General features: G+C 41.8%; 1 protein-coding gene across 5 annotated transcripts in view; it reads left to right on the top strand.

The window, feature by feature from the left end:
• The window catches only part of FILIP1 (filamin A interacting protein 1), a 139,292-nt gene that overhangs the window by 58,105 nt on the left and 63,154 nt on the right, over window positions 1–18,033 (top strand). The window lies entirely within an intron of this gene.

The raw sequence follows: 18,033 nt of genomic DNA, 5'->3' as shown, positions 1-18,033 counted from the left end.
TTAAGGCACAAGCCTAGGTGGCAGGAGATCTGCTTCTATTCTTGGCTTTGTTGTAGAATCCTGTCTAACTTCAGTTAAGTCACTTACGGTCTTCTCCTGCTCCCATTCATGTAAGTTCCTGTGGACTTTGCTGGAGCACAGCTGGGTCTTCAATCTTTGTCTCTCACTTTACAAAGAGGGTACAGAAAGATTAAAAGCCCATCCATCTGCCCATTATCCTCATATGGGAACTTAGCATAATCGCCATCTGAACTGCAGTAGCATTCAAAGTCCTCAGTCAAGATTGTAGTTGACACTGTGCAACAAATGAGAGCCCCACAAAGAGCTTAGACTCTACTGATACTTACCTACCCCATGAGAGGACTGGAAAGTAAATTCTTTTCATCTTTTGTGAAGCATGGTGAGATCCTCTGAAGGAAAGTGCTATTGTAGTAGAAAGTATTCATTATTAATCCATAGGATTTTTAATATGGCTTCAAAACCCAGTTAGAATTATTTACCCAGTTATGCTAAATGTGTTGAATTGTTAATAGAGAGGGCAAGCAAAAGAAGCCTGGTTTGAGATGAGAGTCTGGTGTTGTGACCATAAATGAGGACAAGCCAAAGAAGAATCATGCCAGGGAGAATATTCTGGCATTACTCCCTGGCTGTCACAGTGACCTACTACACTGTATCATTTTATGTGTTTTCTTTTTCTGGTGTGTGTAGTTAACCGTAGTGGCTTGACTTTGTTTTGATTCATAGAGCCAAATCAAATTATGGGTTTAGCTTGATCTTCAGACCTTCTGGATTGTTCAGCTGACATTGCTATCTTGTCTCCAGAACAGGAGACTCCTGTTAGCCACAGTATTCTCTGGCGTCATGGTTTAGGTGCTTTATAAAGCACCTTTCCTACTTGAGATCTCAAGCCAGGGTCCATGCAAAATAGGATATGCAAAATAGGGTGTACAGCCTGCCTGCATTTTCTTTGGGAACCATTGAAATACCAGCAGAACAAACATTATATAGGCAAATGTGACAGGGTTTTGTTGAGAGAATGATTGCAGGTTTTGCATCTAGGATTACCAGTATCTTTGCAAAAAGTGCCCTAAAGTCTTTAACATCTACCAGGCAAAGGATTCAATTTATCATACTTCTGACAATGCTGCAACCCTCAGAACTTTGTTGCATTGCTGTCATTATTGATAATGAAACCTTAATATGGGATGTGCATTCCTAGCTTCTGCTCCAGGGGGTGAAAATGCTAACAAGCTATAGGGACATCTCCTAACAGTGATATTTATAACTTTTTAAAAAACCGACAATGACCTCCAGTAGCTCTCTTGAGTTTTGGATCCTAGAGCCAAGTCAGACACTTTGATTTGTCTGTCCTCAAATTTTCTAGCTTGGCCATATCTACTTACTGAGTTTACAGAATAGGTTTTCATAAACCACTAAAGTCACCAGTGCCTAAACCTTATTCTGTAAGAAAGCAGAAGGAAAAAATGCATATACAAACTTGCAGTAATTAGAGTTCTTCCCAATATACATGGGCAGGGGAATCTTAAGGACAGCCTTTCCAGGAGAGAATAAGAAATAAACAAGCTCATGCCAGGAACTAATTTAAAAAGCCACACAGCTTGATACAATAGTTATTATTCTGCAGTATTTTCCTGCTTACAGAAAACAAGTAGAGATTATGCAGTCTTTAACCACACATCTCATACATATGCGTAAACAATTTGCATGGGCTGTGTCCCCCATAACAGCATGAAAAAATGTCAACAGGTTTTTAAATCATGAAAAACCGATTTAAAAAGAAAAAGAACCTTAACTACAAACAGTCCAACATGAAAGAATAATATCCCTGTGCCTGACAGTTTCATTGATTTCAATGACATAGAAGAAAAGGCATAGATTACCATTACAGAGCAGCACAGGCATCGTGGATCATTCCAGCTAAGGTGTCATCCTATCTGTGGTGCACAGGCTTTAAGTCTGATAAATGTATATGTTTGTACTGGCAAGAAAATATTTCCTCTATACTTTCCAAACAGCAGTCATTAATCTACAGCAATACCCACCCTGATTTTAAACATTTCCTGATTGAGGGCCTGAAAGGAAACAGGAAGCAGCATGTACACATTTTAACCAGCCTCTCTCCTATTTCAGTTAAAAAAAACAATAATAAAATCTCATTTGCAAACACAGTACTCCACAAGGAATAATTTTTTTTTTAAGGAAAATCATTTAAGAGCCAGGTTTTTGTCTGTTGCCAGACAGATGTAGGAAGCTGTTTCCCAAGCTTAAAATCTGCACTTCTCACCAACTAAAGTGGAAGCACCTTTCCACTCAACCCTCTAGTTATATCCTCTGTGTTAGCATGATTCCCTAGTGTGGAACTTCTATATATCAGATACCGCTCAGAGGTTACCAGTTACATTTAACGTCTCTTGCTCTCCTTCGACAGTGGAAAATACTTCTTGAGGCCCTGAATACTTCTACAGGCAGATCCATGTGGGTGCAGAGCATGTCTGTGCAGATCCAGTTACACGATCAGGGCCTAAATTAATCATTTATGTTAAAATACCACTTAAAATATTTTTAAGTATTAAAATAAAATAAATAAAATAAAATATTACCTCCAGTAATAAAAAGCTGGGGCTGATGGCAGGGCATTTTCCATTGGAGTCCTTGACGAAGGTTTTGGCTACACTGAGATTCGCATCATTGCTCAGCCGTTGATGTGGCTGCACTAGCACAGACCCCTACAGCTAGCAGACAAAGCCACTAATTGCACCCATGGAGCTTTCCTTTTCTTGAAATTGGAATAAACTGTGTTGGTGTAAATTGTGGTTCTCCCAGTCTCTGCTAAGTGATGCAGCTACACTGGCTGTTTCCGCTAGTGGCTGAAATGGGGACCCATCCCCCATATAGGCAAGGCCTAATGAACTCACTTCTTTCTCTGGTCTGGCAGAACTAGGACTTGTTGAATTCAGGGCATCTGCATGATTCATCCATCTGTTGTTTTGGGCATATCAATGAGAGGTATGTTGGGATGGTTCTTAGGGTACCCAGGGCTATGAGTCACCTTGTTACCCCGGCATCCAGCAAGAGGGAGTCTTTCTTGTGGTAGCTGGGTGTCAGCACCTTAACAATGCTAGCCTTTCAGCCACTCAAGCACTCTCCTCTGGGCTATTCCAGCCCTGTCTTCCTGTTGCAGGTTAACGGTAGGTGCATCCCAGTCTCCAAGTCCCCTGTGATATCCAGCCCCTGGCACTGGCTACACACCGAAATCCTAGATCCTCTGCTCCCCAAGGAGCCGTGTACCCCAGTTTACCAGTTTTATCTTAAATCACTGCTCCTGTGTAATGCACAACACTTAAAATAAAACAAAAGAAGGTTTATTTATGAAAGAATAGAGGTTCCACTTGAAACAAGAGAGTGAAGGAAACAAATGATTACAATACATAATAAAATAATAAAATGTGAACTAGGGCTTAGGTTCCCCCCCCCACCACCACCCGTCCAAAGTTCAGTCTGTTGTAGAGCTGGCTGGCTTCACAGGAGTCTGGATCCAATCTTTCATGAAACACTCCCACACAACAAGATGTCTCTTCAGTGAATGGATGCAGAGTGTCTTTCTGCACCCTGTGATATACTGCATCTGTCTTTTGCCTTTATTCTCTTCCAGGGTGATTCCCCTGTCTATTGTAATGTTCCTTTTTAGCTCCAAGTGGTTTCAATTGTTTGCAGTTGTATTTGATAGTTATTCATTTGATAGTTGTTCTGGGATGGGGCAAAGGTAGACAATTGAACCTTGCATTAAATCACTGGCTGAGCAGGGAGGGGTGATAATTCCATCCCTCTTGAATGGCCATCATTGAAACATATGATTCCCTAGTGAATAACTTTTACTTTAAGACCATATGGCATAGTTTTTCAATATAGTTACATTATTCTTTAAATATTATCTCTACACATCTCACATTGAGAATGAGTACTGATAAGTTACAATCTTTCATTAGGCACCTCATATGCTACTCTTCATGGATAAATATCACGAAAGTGGTATATTAAGTGTAGTGAGTTTGTCAGGTTTGAAACAGGAGCTGCTTGTAAACCCTTTTTCCACTGGCACCACTGGGCCTCTCTGTCCACGTTGAAGGCTTTAAGGGTTAATTATTATTCTGTTTGCTAAGGGGAAATTTAGGTAATCATAGCCCCAAAAAGGGATGATCTCCAGAAGACATAGGGAAATTCCCCTTTATTAACAAATTCAGATAGTGTGTACATGCATGTACTTAGAACATACTCTAGCACTACTTACAGGTATTTTGTTGTAGCATTTTACCATTCATCTTTCTACTATATATTAAGATTTGTAAATTATTACAGCCTTTCCTTACTCTTTCCTTTCACTCCACTTTTCTTTCCTTCTATTCTATATTAATATATTCTATTCTACAATTCTACTCTATACATTTCTCTCTCTGTCAGTATCTGACATTCACTCTTTCCTTATCTTTCTCTCCTTCTCCTTTCCATCTATGTCCTCCTCCACTTCCCACAATGGTCTAGCTTTCATTCCTTTCCAATCTCCTGTCTTCTTCACCCTTTATCCTCAGATCTACTCCCACTCTTGTCTCACTTGCCTCTGATCATAATCTCCACTTCCACCACCACCATCCCTCTCTTTTCAAAGAGTGCAAGCCCCTGTCCCCAAACTCCTCTTTTCTAGCAGCACCAGATCTAGCCTGCTTCCACCACCCTTTCCAGTCTAGCAGTTCCACTCCAAGGAATTAGCTGAAGTAATCTTGGAACCATTAGCAATTCTCTTTGAGAGCTCCTGAAGAATGGGTGAGAATTCAGAGGGCTGGAGGAGGACAAACAGAGCACCCACCTTCAAAAATGGGAACAAAGAGGACCCAGGGAATTATAGACCAGTCAGCCTAACTTTGGTAATTGGAAAGATTCTGGAACAAATTATTAAACAATCAGTTTGTAAGCACCTAGAGGATAATAGGGTTATAAGTAATAGCCAACATGGATTTGTCAAGAACAAATCATGGCAAACCAACCTAATTTCCTTCTTTGGCAGGGTTACTAGTCTAGTGGAGAGGAGGGAAGCTGTAGACATGAGATATATATATATATATATATATATATATATATATATATATTTATTTTAGTAAGGTTTTTGACACAGTCCATATGACATTATCATAAGCAAACTAGGGAAATGTGATCTAGATGAAATTACTATAAAGTGGGTGCAAACCTGGTTGATGTCCAGAACCTTATAGTGGAGCCACCAGAACCCTAGGAGGAAGTGAGGCCAAGAACCGTGGACAGCGTTGATAAGTTCATCTACCTCAGTAGCAAGCTATATGCGTCAAAAACCTGGACTCTATTACTGGTGGACTTGGAGTGGCTAGAGGCATTCTAGCACTGGTGGTCTCAGCACAAAATCCTGAGCATAAAGTTGTTTGACTTTGTGTGAAATGTCGCAGTCTCACAAAGATCCGACCTTCATTCCATCGCTCATTATATTACAAACTGGTGTGGCATGCTCTTGAGCCATGTGGCCAGGATGGACAAAAGCACCCCAACGCTATGCTCTCAAACTCTCCATTGACATGTGAAAGGATGCACATCCTGACCCTATCTGGCACTGCCCAGGGCGCTGCTCCAGAAATTTGTGGATTTGCAGGATTGAGCCAGATCTGGAAACTTCATTACATGATGCCTTGGTCAATGCCCTCAGACGTGGTCACTCTGGCAGGTGCAATGGTCTTATATTAACAGGAGTGTCATATGTAAGACACGAGAGGTAACTGTCTTGCTCTGTGAGGTGCTGGTGAGACCTCAGCTGGAGTATTATGTCTGGATGCTGCACTTTAGATAAGATGTGGATAAACTGGAGAGCAGAGGAGAGCAACAAAAATGATAAAAGGTTTAGAAAAGCTGACCTATGAGGAAAGGTTAAAAAAATGGCCAAGTTTAGTCTTGAGAAAAGAAGACTGGGATGGGATGGAAGGGGTTGATGAGAGTCTTCAAACAGTGACGTACAGAGGGTCTCCGGCGCACTGGGTCCAAGCCTACATTTACGGGGCCCCTCCAGCCTCACGCCCCCCCCTCATGCAGGGCAGGAGGGGTCCTGGCACCACCCCCCAGCTGCCCCGGGGAGGGGGGTCTGTACCAGTGGGGGGCGTGAGGCTTGGCTCTGCTGCCCCCCCCCCGTACTTACCCGTTGTGCAGTGCCTGCCTCTTCCGCTGCAGCCCTGCAGCCTGTCGCCAGCTTGGATGGGGCAGCCTCACCCGCCCCTGGCCTAGGCAGAGTGACTGGGCATGTGGGGGGGAGGCACTGAGTGGTGTCCCTCAGAGCCTTCTGCACCCCCCACCCATCATGAAGGGCTGACCTGGCACGCCACTTCCCCCCCACACTTACCCACCGCTCCAGCCCCACAGCTTGGCACCAACTCAGATGGGGGGTGGTCTCACCTCCCCCCAGTCTGCAGGGGGGGCACGGGCTGGCCTTTCACAATGCACGGGGGGGTGAGGGGGAAGCCCGCGGGAGCAGAAGCAGGAGCAGCTGCCCCTTGGCCTCCTGCTTCTTCCACCCGTTGTGAAGGGCCGGCCTGGATGCTCCAACCCCACAGCCTGGTGCTGGCCTGGATCATGGACCAGCCTCACCCCCGAGCCTGTTGGGGGGGAGGGCGCTGGGTCGCCTCTTCATGATGGGCGGAGGGTAGGGGACCATAGGAGGCTGAGGGGAGGCTGCTCCCGCTTCCGGTCTTGCGCCCCCCCATGCGTCGTGAAGGGCCTACCCAGCCCCCCAGGCCGGGGCTGTGAGGCTGCCCCATTTGAACTGGTGCCAGGCTGCAGGGCTGGAGCGGCAGGTAAATGCACTCCAGGCCAGCCTTTCACGATGAGCGGAGGGTGGCGGGGCGCAGAGCTTCCTGCACCCCCCAGAGATCTCTCAATGTCCCTTCCCACCCATCATTTCTCTGGTTTTTTGATTCTCAAGGTCCTTAGTTGACCATATGTGTTTGATGATGATGAAAACTGGTTGAAAGAACTGTACTCAAAGAATAGTTATCAATGACTAGTTGTCAGCCTGGAAGGACATATCTGGTGGGGTCCCACAGGGATCTGTCCTGGTTCTGGTACTAGTCAATATTTTCATTAATGAGTTGGTTAATGGAGTGGAGAGTGTGCTCATAAAATCTGTGATGATACCTACTTGGTAGGAGAGGATGAATTCAAAATGACCTTAACAAATTGGAGAATTGGGCTGAAATCAATAAGACCTTATCTCCAAGTTTGGAGATCAATATTAGTTTACATTTAGATAACTATGTGTACCTACATCACTTTTCTGTCAATCTTCTATCTTCTTTCATCATCTTTCCTCCCATCTTTCTTGGGTATTTACAATGCTGCCACTGTGGCAGTAAGAACTGGTTCTGTTCTCTCGTACTATACTTGCTTCTATCAGAAATTGTGATGATAGGCTTAAACACTATTGTGATGGGTGGTATGGAAAGTGATTAAATAGAAATACTGGATATACTCATTTTTTTCCCCAGAGCACTTGTCCTCACATTCTTGAATTGATTTGATTATATAATTAGTTGCTTGAATACTAGAGCAGGGATGGTGGGGCTCTTATGATTTGTGAGGGGGACTCACTTAGAGAGGGAAGTGGGGAGAAGCTGCTGGAGAATCAATCCAGAGGAAGGCAACAGAATCAAATAGAGTATGTGAGATGAGGGAAGTGGAGGGCATTCTGAAATGGTCATCAGGCATATCAGGAGCTGGTGTGAGAAGCATCGGTCATCTGGAATGGACTGTGTGTGAACAGTATGGGTAAACTTGTGTCTGAGAGGTGAGGAGGAGAGCTGAGTGAAGCAGGTAGTATATGCATGTAGTGGTTTGGTGGAGGTGTTATTAACTATGCTGAGCATTATGGGTGAATTGATTTAATTCACTCTTATTTGATCGTGTTGCTCTAAAGAGTTAACTTAGAGAAAATTCTAGGTATATACAGAACAACAGAAAAATGGAGGAACATAAGGTTAGTTGCAGGAGAAAACTAGGTTAAATGGAATGGAAGGAAAGAAAAGGGTAGAATGATGGAGGAAGGGAGACTAAGAGGAAAGGAGGAATGGAACAGAGGCCAATGAGTTTGAGAGAGAGAAATGAAGAGGAAAAGGAAGAAGGGATTGTGAAAGAAGGGAGAGAATGAAGGGGAAGGAAGGATTCAATGTGGCAGCAGAATGACAGCACTAAAAAAGTAGAGTAGCAAAAAACCCAAACCCCTACATCACAGAGGAGGCCTTGAAATGGCTTAGCGACCTACAACTGCATCTATAGGATGTTGCTCTGCAGATGCCATATGAGAGAGAGCAAAAAACAGATCATTGCTACAAGGCGCTAAACTATTGCCTCAGTTCTGTGTGAATATACGCTGCTTTTTCTAGCAACTCATGATTTTGACATGAGACCAACCTAAGTAGATTTCATATGGCAAGAGTATGAAAGATCTATTTTTTTAACAATTGAATTATCAGAGGTAAATTCCATCTAATCATTAGTTTTGTTGTGATGTATGATCACTACACTGCTTAGGCACTGTGATTCAAGGCCATCAGAGCCAGGATAGCACAGTTCTTTACTCATGAAAATTGAGAATTACAAAATGGAATCCTGCTGTCTTTTCAGGAGAAAGTAGTAAAACACAATTTACTTAAGTGTGGTAATCTATTTGGCCTTTTCCTGTTTCCACTGAAGTTAAACGGGCTCCTTGGTAGTTAAACTGCCTTAAAAGTGGATAATTTTTTAGACATTTGGTTTACAAGAAACATCACCTGGTAGTTTTTAAGCTGTTACCTATAGCAAACTGAAGGGTGAATAGCTCTCCTTCATAATAGCTCTGTTTGTCTTCCTCCATAAACTACAAATACCAGAGTTTGCCTACGTCATGCCGGCTAAGCATTGGTAACTGAATAGAGAAGGAATAACTGGGGAGAGTATCAGCTCCACTGAATCTTCTAGACTAGACTTGAGGGAGGGCTAAGATCACATTGTCATGCTGGCTGGAATGGCTCACAACCGAGGATGCCAACCACAGGCTTGACTGTCAAAAGCAGGGCAGACTCCCCAAACTGGTGGTATGTTCTATAATTAGATTTCACCAGGCCAGAAACAAATGTGAGTTCCTGAATCACCGTAACAGTCTTATCATGGAGACAGAGGCAGTATCCTTAGGTGCTTCAGTCTATCTTGCCACCCAGGCAAGCTGGATTTTGTGCTAAATGGTCACTAACACCAAAAATCACAAAATATTCAGGTGCTCCCAGTCCCAAGAGACCAATCACTCACTCCAGATCAATTTGTACCTTACCACTAACACTAAAGACAATGCTGATAGCTAATCCTATAGTAAACTAATTAAAGATTTATTAACTAGAAAAAAGAATGAGAGTTATTTACAGGTTAAAGCAGGCCATGTATATGTATGTATATACACAAATGAGTTCAGTCTATGGTTCCAAAAGGTGACAGAGATGTAGTAATCTCTCATTCTTTTTAGGGCTAACCCAGGTTGACTTTTTGATCAGCTGACATCAAAAGACGTTAATAGGGAATTGTGTATTCAATGCCTAGTAACAATAATAGAAGCTGCTTGTAAAATTTCCCTTGTATTCACTGAAAGCTCATTCACTACCAAGTCAGACTCTCTTGTAACACATGGCAGTTGCATGGTCTCTCCAGCTCTAAAATATCGGAATTCTTAAAGCAAACTTGCAGTGAACATATGTATCACAGGTCACATTGTAGACCAGAACTCTGAGTCATCAGTCATTAATTAATGTTTTTGTTTCTGGCTCTGAGTTTGTGGCTTTATTGCCCTAATGGTGTATATATTAAGTTTGTGTCTCTTGCTCCTCAGCTAGGAGCAGATAATCTCTTGAAATCAAATCTGATATTTTTCCTTCCAAAAATACATTTTAATAACAGCAAATATAAGCTTTCAGACCGTACTTGTGGGAACCTGAACTCTGAGAAAGTGTCTTGTATCTAGGGTTACAGGCTCCACCTATTGGTTGATTTAAATGAGAGAAATGCAATATTTTCACACAGAGAATTGTTGGCTATTCTGATGCTCCTGTGTCTGGCCACGTCTTCCATAGTTTACTGGCTTTGACCTCAAGATTCTGCACGATGTCCAAAAAATGAAGTGAGCCTCATTGACCTATTTTAGTGATCTGCATACAAGAGAGAGCAATGTCAAACTATCACCCAAAATGAAGAATCATTAATAAACGGTTCAAGGGATGCCTTCCCCGAAACACACCCACTGAGGTTTGCAAATAAAGTATTTCCCAGTCTTGGAAATGATAGATTATTTTTCTCAGAGAATTTTGCATAATTTCCCACACACCTCTCCCTACCACCACCAATAAATAAACACAGAGCACCCTTAAACAAAATATGTATCGTTCTTAACTTCTAATCATTTGTCCCCAAGTCTGAAAGAGACAGACAGATGAGTTCACATTTATAATGGAAAACTATTGCCTTGAGAGCTGAAAAAGTAAATTATAGTGAGATATTAAGTGTGTTACATTTCATATGCTATGAGCCAAATGTTAGGAGAAGCAGATTTTTTAGATAACTTCCATTAACATGCTTTTAAATGGTTGGTTAAACTGGCAAGTAACTTCTGTACACGGTCCTAGTTTTACGGCAGCTATGTCAATCATCAGTAAATGGATGTTCAGCAGTGGCATACACAGCACTGAAAACCCACTTGTTGAAGCCAAGGAATCATTCAAACAAGGCAGAGCTCTGCATACAGTTCATTATCAACACCACATACCAGCATGCATTTGTGTTTGCGTGTATCATGCTCTGGGTTAAGCTGGGATCTCGTGCTGGGAGGCAGCAGGGTTTCATCTGCCGTTCATCATCTTGACTGCTGGAGCAGTAAGGTACCGGAGTACCCCTTGTCCCCTCCTGTTGCACCCTCTGCAAACTTGATGATAGTGAACTCTGTGGGCAAGCACGATAATGGAATACAAGGGATGTTTGTATTTTTGTCATTGTGTTCTGTACTCATTCCCAATTGGGTTTCAGTGTGCAAATGAATTAAAAAGAAGGGTAACGGAGGAGAGATTAAATGGAGATGACAATGCCACCACTTATCAGTGAGCTGATTATAATGCTTATAGGTTTTCCTGTGGTATTTATCTCCATAGTATCTGTGCATCTTACATTTTATTAGCCCTTCTTGGCCCCGACCTTACATTTTGCTACCCTATTTTGGCTCAAGAAGCTAGCTAAAAATACAGGATATTGCAGGTTATTCCAGATAGAAGGAGAGACTGGTGGAGTCAGGTATCTTTGATGCAATCTTGTTTATTTACAAGGAATGTACAAAGTCCTGTTTCCCTGAACACAGGAGGAACCAACCAACAGGAGATAGCTGTGACACAGAGACCCCCTGGGAAAGGGTCTCGTGTTCTTTTCAAACAGCTCTCATCTTGGACCTGACAAACTCACTACACCAAACTTGTGTCTTACAGGCTCTTTATCCATAAGGAGTAGTATGTAAGAAATCTACAGAAAGCACATAACTTGTCAAGATTCATGGTCATTGTGAGATGTATGTATGGGTAATATTTAAGGAACAATGTATGTATATTGCAGTGTGCTTTATGGACTTGTAGTTGCAATGAGACACCAAGGAAAAATATATCTCAGTGATAGCCCATCGACGCAGGAGGAAGTTGTCATTCCACCCTATTTAGCTGGTGACCCAGTGCCAGCCTCAATTGTTTAGCCTTGCTCAATACCAAGAGCGTCAATGGAAAACTATCAGAGGCATCTGCAAACAACCAAAACCACTCGAGGTAAAATAGGAGCATTTCAAGTCAGGAACTCATCCTGTCTGTGAAACCAAAGTCTGTGTCAGTATAACAAAAGGTGGGGAAAGGTCTTCTGGAGGCTTTCACTGAGGAGGCATCTTGCAAAGCAGAAATGTTCTCATGAAGAATTGGATCCTGATTCTTCTGAAGCCAACCAGCTCTGCAACAGACTGAACTTCAGGAGACAAATCTACTTTATTAGAAACAATAGTTAACTATTGATAAGTGCAGACCCAGCTTCGTGCTTTACAATTTTGTTTTGCATTGTAACCATTTGTTTCCATCACTCTCTTGTTTCTTGTAAAATCACTATTCTTTCTTAAATAAACTTTTTCTTGTGTTGTTATAAGTGCTCACAAGTGCACCAATAAATTCCGTGGCTAGCTTGCTGTCTGCTGCAAGGAGAATAAAATCTAAAATTGTCTTGTTAAGAATAAGATCAGCTAACAGATTGTTCACTGCAACACAACTGCAGAGCAACCCTGAAATGTGGACAAGTCTTTTTTGTGCAACTGTGGATAATTCTTCCCTGTGTCCAATCTACAGGTTGTTTGAAAAGCGTTCTTCTTGTTAGCTGTTGCTATTCAGTTTGTGGTCTCTACTGGTTGCTGGGTACAAGTCATGTGCACAATGTTTTTATATGGTTAACTTTGGCTAAGATATCATTTATATAGCTGGATATAGCAAACCCCAAAACAGCAGGTTTAGCCATTGTGATGCATTCCTGAAGCATGTAAGACATATCCCAACATGCTTTGATTTGTGTACATAATCTACAGTGACCTTTCCAGTTTGCTTCTCTGTTGCCAAAGATCATGAAACTGTAATTCTGTATGCTGCAGCAATCTACCATTATTGGATAATACAGAGCAAAGCTCCTTTTCAATGTCAACAGACAAGAAATTGTATTGCAACATTTTAAAAGTCAGAAAGCAACAAGCAGTGTGGAGTTAATACTTCTATGGGCCTGGCCATGGGAATTTGCTGGCCCTAGACCAGACTACAGATAATTAATTATGTCAGTGAAAGGCTCTGGTGGCCTGTTCTCTTCAGAGAAAAGTGACATCATCTATGGAGCTCTCTGGCAATAAAGCAGAACAAAGCTGTGTGGGCAGGAAATAACAGACAGATGTCTTCTAGCGCTCATTTGATCTGTTTCGAAGCTCGCTGTAAGAAGTAATATATTGCTCAGTGCTTCTTCTCCACAGCACTGCCATCTTTAGTTTGGACTTTTTTATTTTATTTTAACTGTAAGAGGCCATATTCATCTCTGATGTAACTCCACTGGGGTCACTTAAGTGGAGTTTACACAGGGGATGAGTTGGGTCAACATACGTCTCCCTTGCACCACTGATTTTAATAGGATTTCCTGTATTACCAGTGTAAGAGACTTACAGCACTTGATAACATACTGGCAGTGTTATTGTGTTAATGTAAGGCAAAAGTTACCTGTGGACTGCACAACACTATTGAGTTTCATTTTCCCAGCATTTCTAGAAATATCTTGCATTTTTGTAAAATTTCACTGAACTTTTCAACAAAGGCTGAAAGTCAGTTTTCATCACTGAAATAATCTCCCTGCTCCTTAAACAGCAAATAATAAGTCACATAAATAGACCTGGGCCTGTAGATGTCAAAACAAATTCATTCAAGGGAGCTGCACACCACCAGGTGGCGGGAAAGTTAACTAAGGTAAAAAGCAGTTTTTGTGGATAATAAAAATTCTTTAAACCTAGAAAAACTAGGCATTTATTTCCTAAAGAAAAAAAGACAGCATCTTTTCATGCCTGGAGTTGTTATACAAGTGAGAAACACGTACTTCAGAAGTTTTATGGAGGAGTGAGAACTATTTCTGAAGTTTTTGGCAAAAAAATTGCAATGTACAGTGGTGCTCAGTGACCGGAGCCAAGCTTCCAGCTTTGAAGCAGCCCATGCAATGGATCTTGAACACAGTAAACATTTGATCCCAACAACATGTGCATAGCTTGTCTGTCACCAGGGCCGTCGCTTCTTCCTAGCTCCAAAGCATGCACTGCTATGTCTAGCCTCTGTCAAGGAGATGTATTTGTTTACAGATGTAAATAACACAATCCTGGGCCCCAGGCTTCAGGGCTATCACTCCCAGGCGTCTCTGACACTCCAGCTCCAGGCATCTTGCCAGCCTCAATCAGTATCCATAGGGCTGTTTCCCTGAGCCCCTGACCCCTTGCTCCAGGGATCTATCGCAGGTGCCAGCTCCACTACACTGTGACTTTTCCTCCCCAGGGCTCAGTCTGTCTCAGTCTTTTCTCCTGCCAGCTGCCTACTAGCAGCCCTTGAGGGTAGGCCTTCACAGTAAGGAAAAACCCATGGCTGGCCCCTGTCAGCCGATTCAGGCTCACAGGACTTGGGCTGTGGGGTTGTTTCTTTGCTGTGTAGACTTCCAGGCTCGGGCTGGAACCTGAGCTCTAGGACCCTCCAGGGTGGGAGGCTAGAACCTGGAAATCTACAAGGCAATGAAACAGCCTCACCACTGAGCCCCGCAAGCCTGAGTCTTTGCTGTGTAGATATACGCTTATAGGCCCAGGTGTGGCTCGGCTCTCTTTAATTAGCTCAAGTGGGCTCACCTGCTCCAGTCCAGAGGGCGCTGGACTCAATCTATCCACAAAAACCAGCTATCCTGTGACAAAGTCCCTGTAAGAGTACATGGGGATACTTTGAGGAAGTAGGATATTAATGGAAGGACCTTAAAGGAGCAATTTAATATTATATGGTTCAAAGGAGCCTCAACTTGATATCTTGATAGTGGCCAATTTTTATTTCTTCATTCTATTTTCTTTTAATTTATTGTAAATAATTTTACATATTATATATGTATAATAATAACATATAATGTAATACTAATGTATAATAATTATACATATTATAAAATGTAGAATGATTTATTTTTTAACAAATTAAATAACAGTCTATTAAAGAGCCTAACAGAAAGGGAATTACAGAATCTAAGCATTTGGATTTTTATTAAGAATGTGACACAAATATACATGTTTGCTTATAATGTGCTCTGAGACATAGCAGGACTCCAGCTGCCTGAAGAAGTTGTCTGCATTAATTTTGGGTAGATGAATCCTTACTATACACATACATAACCTGAACTGTCCAATTGGAATTTCCAGAAAAAAAAGGCCCCTTCCAGCTCTGCAGTGACATATCACCCAGCATGTCTCAGATACAGCTGAAAGCAATGTGAGAACAGCCGCCTGATTGCTTGAGAGGAGTGCAATATGAGGCTTTGCTCGTGGTCTTTATTAGCTCTATGCGAAAAGCTTGCAAAGTCTATCGGAATTCAGGAAATTAGCCACTGGGAGGATCACCACACTGCATGGGGAACCTGTGACCTTATCTAGTTTCTGATTCAGTACATAGCAGCTGTTGCACTATTAATAACAAGGTGTAAAATAACAGCACAAGTAATAAAAAATGTGCTCCTATCCATGATTTCACAACTACTGTCATGCCATTAATCAGAAGAAAAATATGTCTTTGTAAACTTTGATCCAGTATTATATGGTGCTTTTACCTGTTTAATCATTCCAATGTGCCATGGTGACTAGAAAGGAAGTTTCTGAAAGTGAAAGATACCAGATGAACTTCCAATGATTTCATGAAGGCATTGCTTATGAATGATATCATTTGTCCTTAACTTAACACCAAGTTCCTTCCTAATAGCTTGGGGAATTCTCATTATGTTACTGAAGTAAAGAAGCTCTTTGATCAGTAAATTCTAAACTAATTACTGTGTTATGTGGCCAATTATTACTGATAGGCAGGTAGCGCCAGTTAGCTGGAAGGCAAGTTATGCACCGCCAGCATTGAAAGACAGAAGATAGGAAATTGATTGGCCCGGGGGGTTGATATGAGCGTTAATTTCACCAATGAGTCATTGGTTTGACTCCAGTCCAGCCCATTTTGGTAATGACTGAAAATTGTTATGGCTCTTTGGTGGTTTATGTGAAACAAGTTTGATAGACTCAGTCTGGTTTGCAGTGGGCAAGTGCCCTATCCCAAAACATACTGCCTCAGTGGGCACTAAAGTGCATCTTTGTCGGCACTCTCTTTGGAGAGGCTAATGATCAAGTGGGCTTGGACACCAAACTACAAACTCCTGGGTCAGAGTGGTAAGAAATGGGTAGGGCATGATAGGGGAGCTTGTGCCATTGCTGCTCTTATATAACTGTTTTGTCAACAAATCAAGACCATTGGTTGCCAGGCTGTCAATCACTTTTCACAAGCAGTGAATTCATACCGGGGTTTTTTTCTCAAACATGGGCCTGATTCTCATTTATGCTAAGGCCTCTTTATGCTGCTTTGGCAGTATAAAGTGCCCTTAATGTGAGTATAAATGTAATGTATGTGATGTGGGGTGCGTAAAGCCCCTTAGCAGTACCAGAGGCGGGTGAAGGAGCCTCGGTGTATAACAAATAACAAACAACACTATGGAAGATTTTGTTTTGCACAAAATATTCTCAGTCTGACTCTCTTTTACACAAAGGCCCTCTTTACAGTGTAATTTACACCCACTTTAAGGCAAGAGTGATGTAAATGGAACTTTGTGGTGAGAATCGGAATAAGAATCAGGCTAAGAATATTTTATACAAAATAAAAAATTCTATGTTGCTATTTATTATTTGTAAAGCACTGACTATGTTCAGTAGTGGACAGGAAATAATATCGAAGCCACATCCGTGGTAAAGGATACAAGGTGGGTTGAGTGACCAGAGGAGAGGGGCCATCTTCATTTATATTTTGGAGAGTGTTTTTCTCCTCTTATTTTACTCCCATTCTCTCTCCCTTTTATATAATGTTGTACTAGAGAAGGTGCTTGATGAATATTAGTGTTTAAGGCCTTCTCAAATAAACATGCCTTTATTAAAGGATTTGAATGAGGACAGGATGACATGTTGTGACTGAAAGGTTATTCCATCCATTGGTAGTAGCATGGATGAAGGCATAAAGCTAGATATGGGAATAGGGCATGAAGGGGAATGAGGCTGGCAGTGTTTGTAGAATGAAGGGAGGTGGTAAGATGATAAAGGTGTTCTGAGATGTAGGCTGGGATGGAGTTGTATCCTCCTGTGATGATGTCAGACCCGGTCTTCCACCCTTCTTAATCTTCAGGTTCACAGACTGCTTTCTTTTTCAAATTAAATGCTGAACTACTCACTAAACAGCTCTCTCAGAGGCTTTAGATCAGAGGACCTCATCATTTCTGACTCCCTTTGGGGAGAAAGGCATCCTACTGCTTTCCCTTCAAGTATCAGGAAGGATTTGGAAGAAGGCATAAATGATTCCTCAGTGCTGATCTGAGACAGGAGATCACACTCAGATATCATGATTTTTTTTTCAAATAGTCAGAGCAGACAAAGTGACAGCTCATACTCAGACCAAACCCCCTTCTTCCAGAACCTGTTACCAAACAGTTACCCAGCTCATACAGATTAGCCTTGATATGTTATGGAAGGGAATTAACTTTTCAGCAGTGCCTAATTTGTTAGGCACTGAAATCCCATTGAAATTACTCCCTTGGGCTCCTTTGAAACCCCAAAGTCAAATTCCCAACCAAAGAATGTGATTAAGAGTATGTCAAGGATGAGACTATATTGTCCTTTAACACAATATTAATAGATGTTATATTACAAACCCTAAACACTAGAAATTCAGAAAATGCAGAGTTAAAATTCCAAAGCTTCCTGACTCTGAACCCTCACCAGTTGCATATGTGAATTTCAACAATATGGTCTCTAGCTATTAAGAACATAGGTATTGCCATACTAGATCAGACCAGTGATCCATCTAGTCCACTAGCCTTTCTGGTAGTGCCCAGAACCAAATGCTTCAGAGAAAGAAGCTACAAGAATATTCACAATGGACATTAAAGAAAAAGCAAGAAAACAGGCATTTTCTTCCTAACTTCAGACAGCTAGGGGTTATATCCCTTATAATTTTATCCTTTCTAATGTAATTGTGGATGTTCTCATTATCCATATAAATGTCCAATTCTTTTTTGACTCCTGTAAGCTCTTGGACTTGATATTTTGTGGCAGTGAGTTCCACATGCTAATTGTAGGTTGCATAA

This window comes from Emydura macquarii, unplaced genomic scaffold (genome assembly GCF_026122565.2).
Source record: "Emydura macquarii macquarii isolate MOO-44397 ecotype Brisbane River unplaced genomic scaffold, CSIRO-AGI_Emac_v2 contig_3295, whole genome shotgun sequence".
Taxonomy (NCBI): Eukaryota; Metazoa; Chordata; order Testudines; family Chelidae; genus Emydura; species Emydura macquarii.
This window is presented reverse-complemented; position numbering and strand designations above follow the sequence as displayed.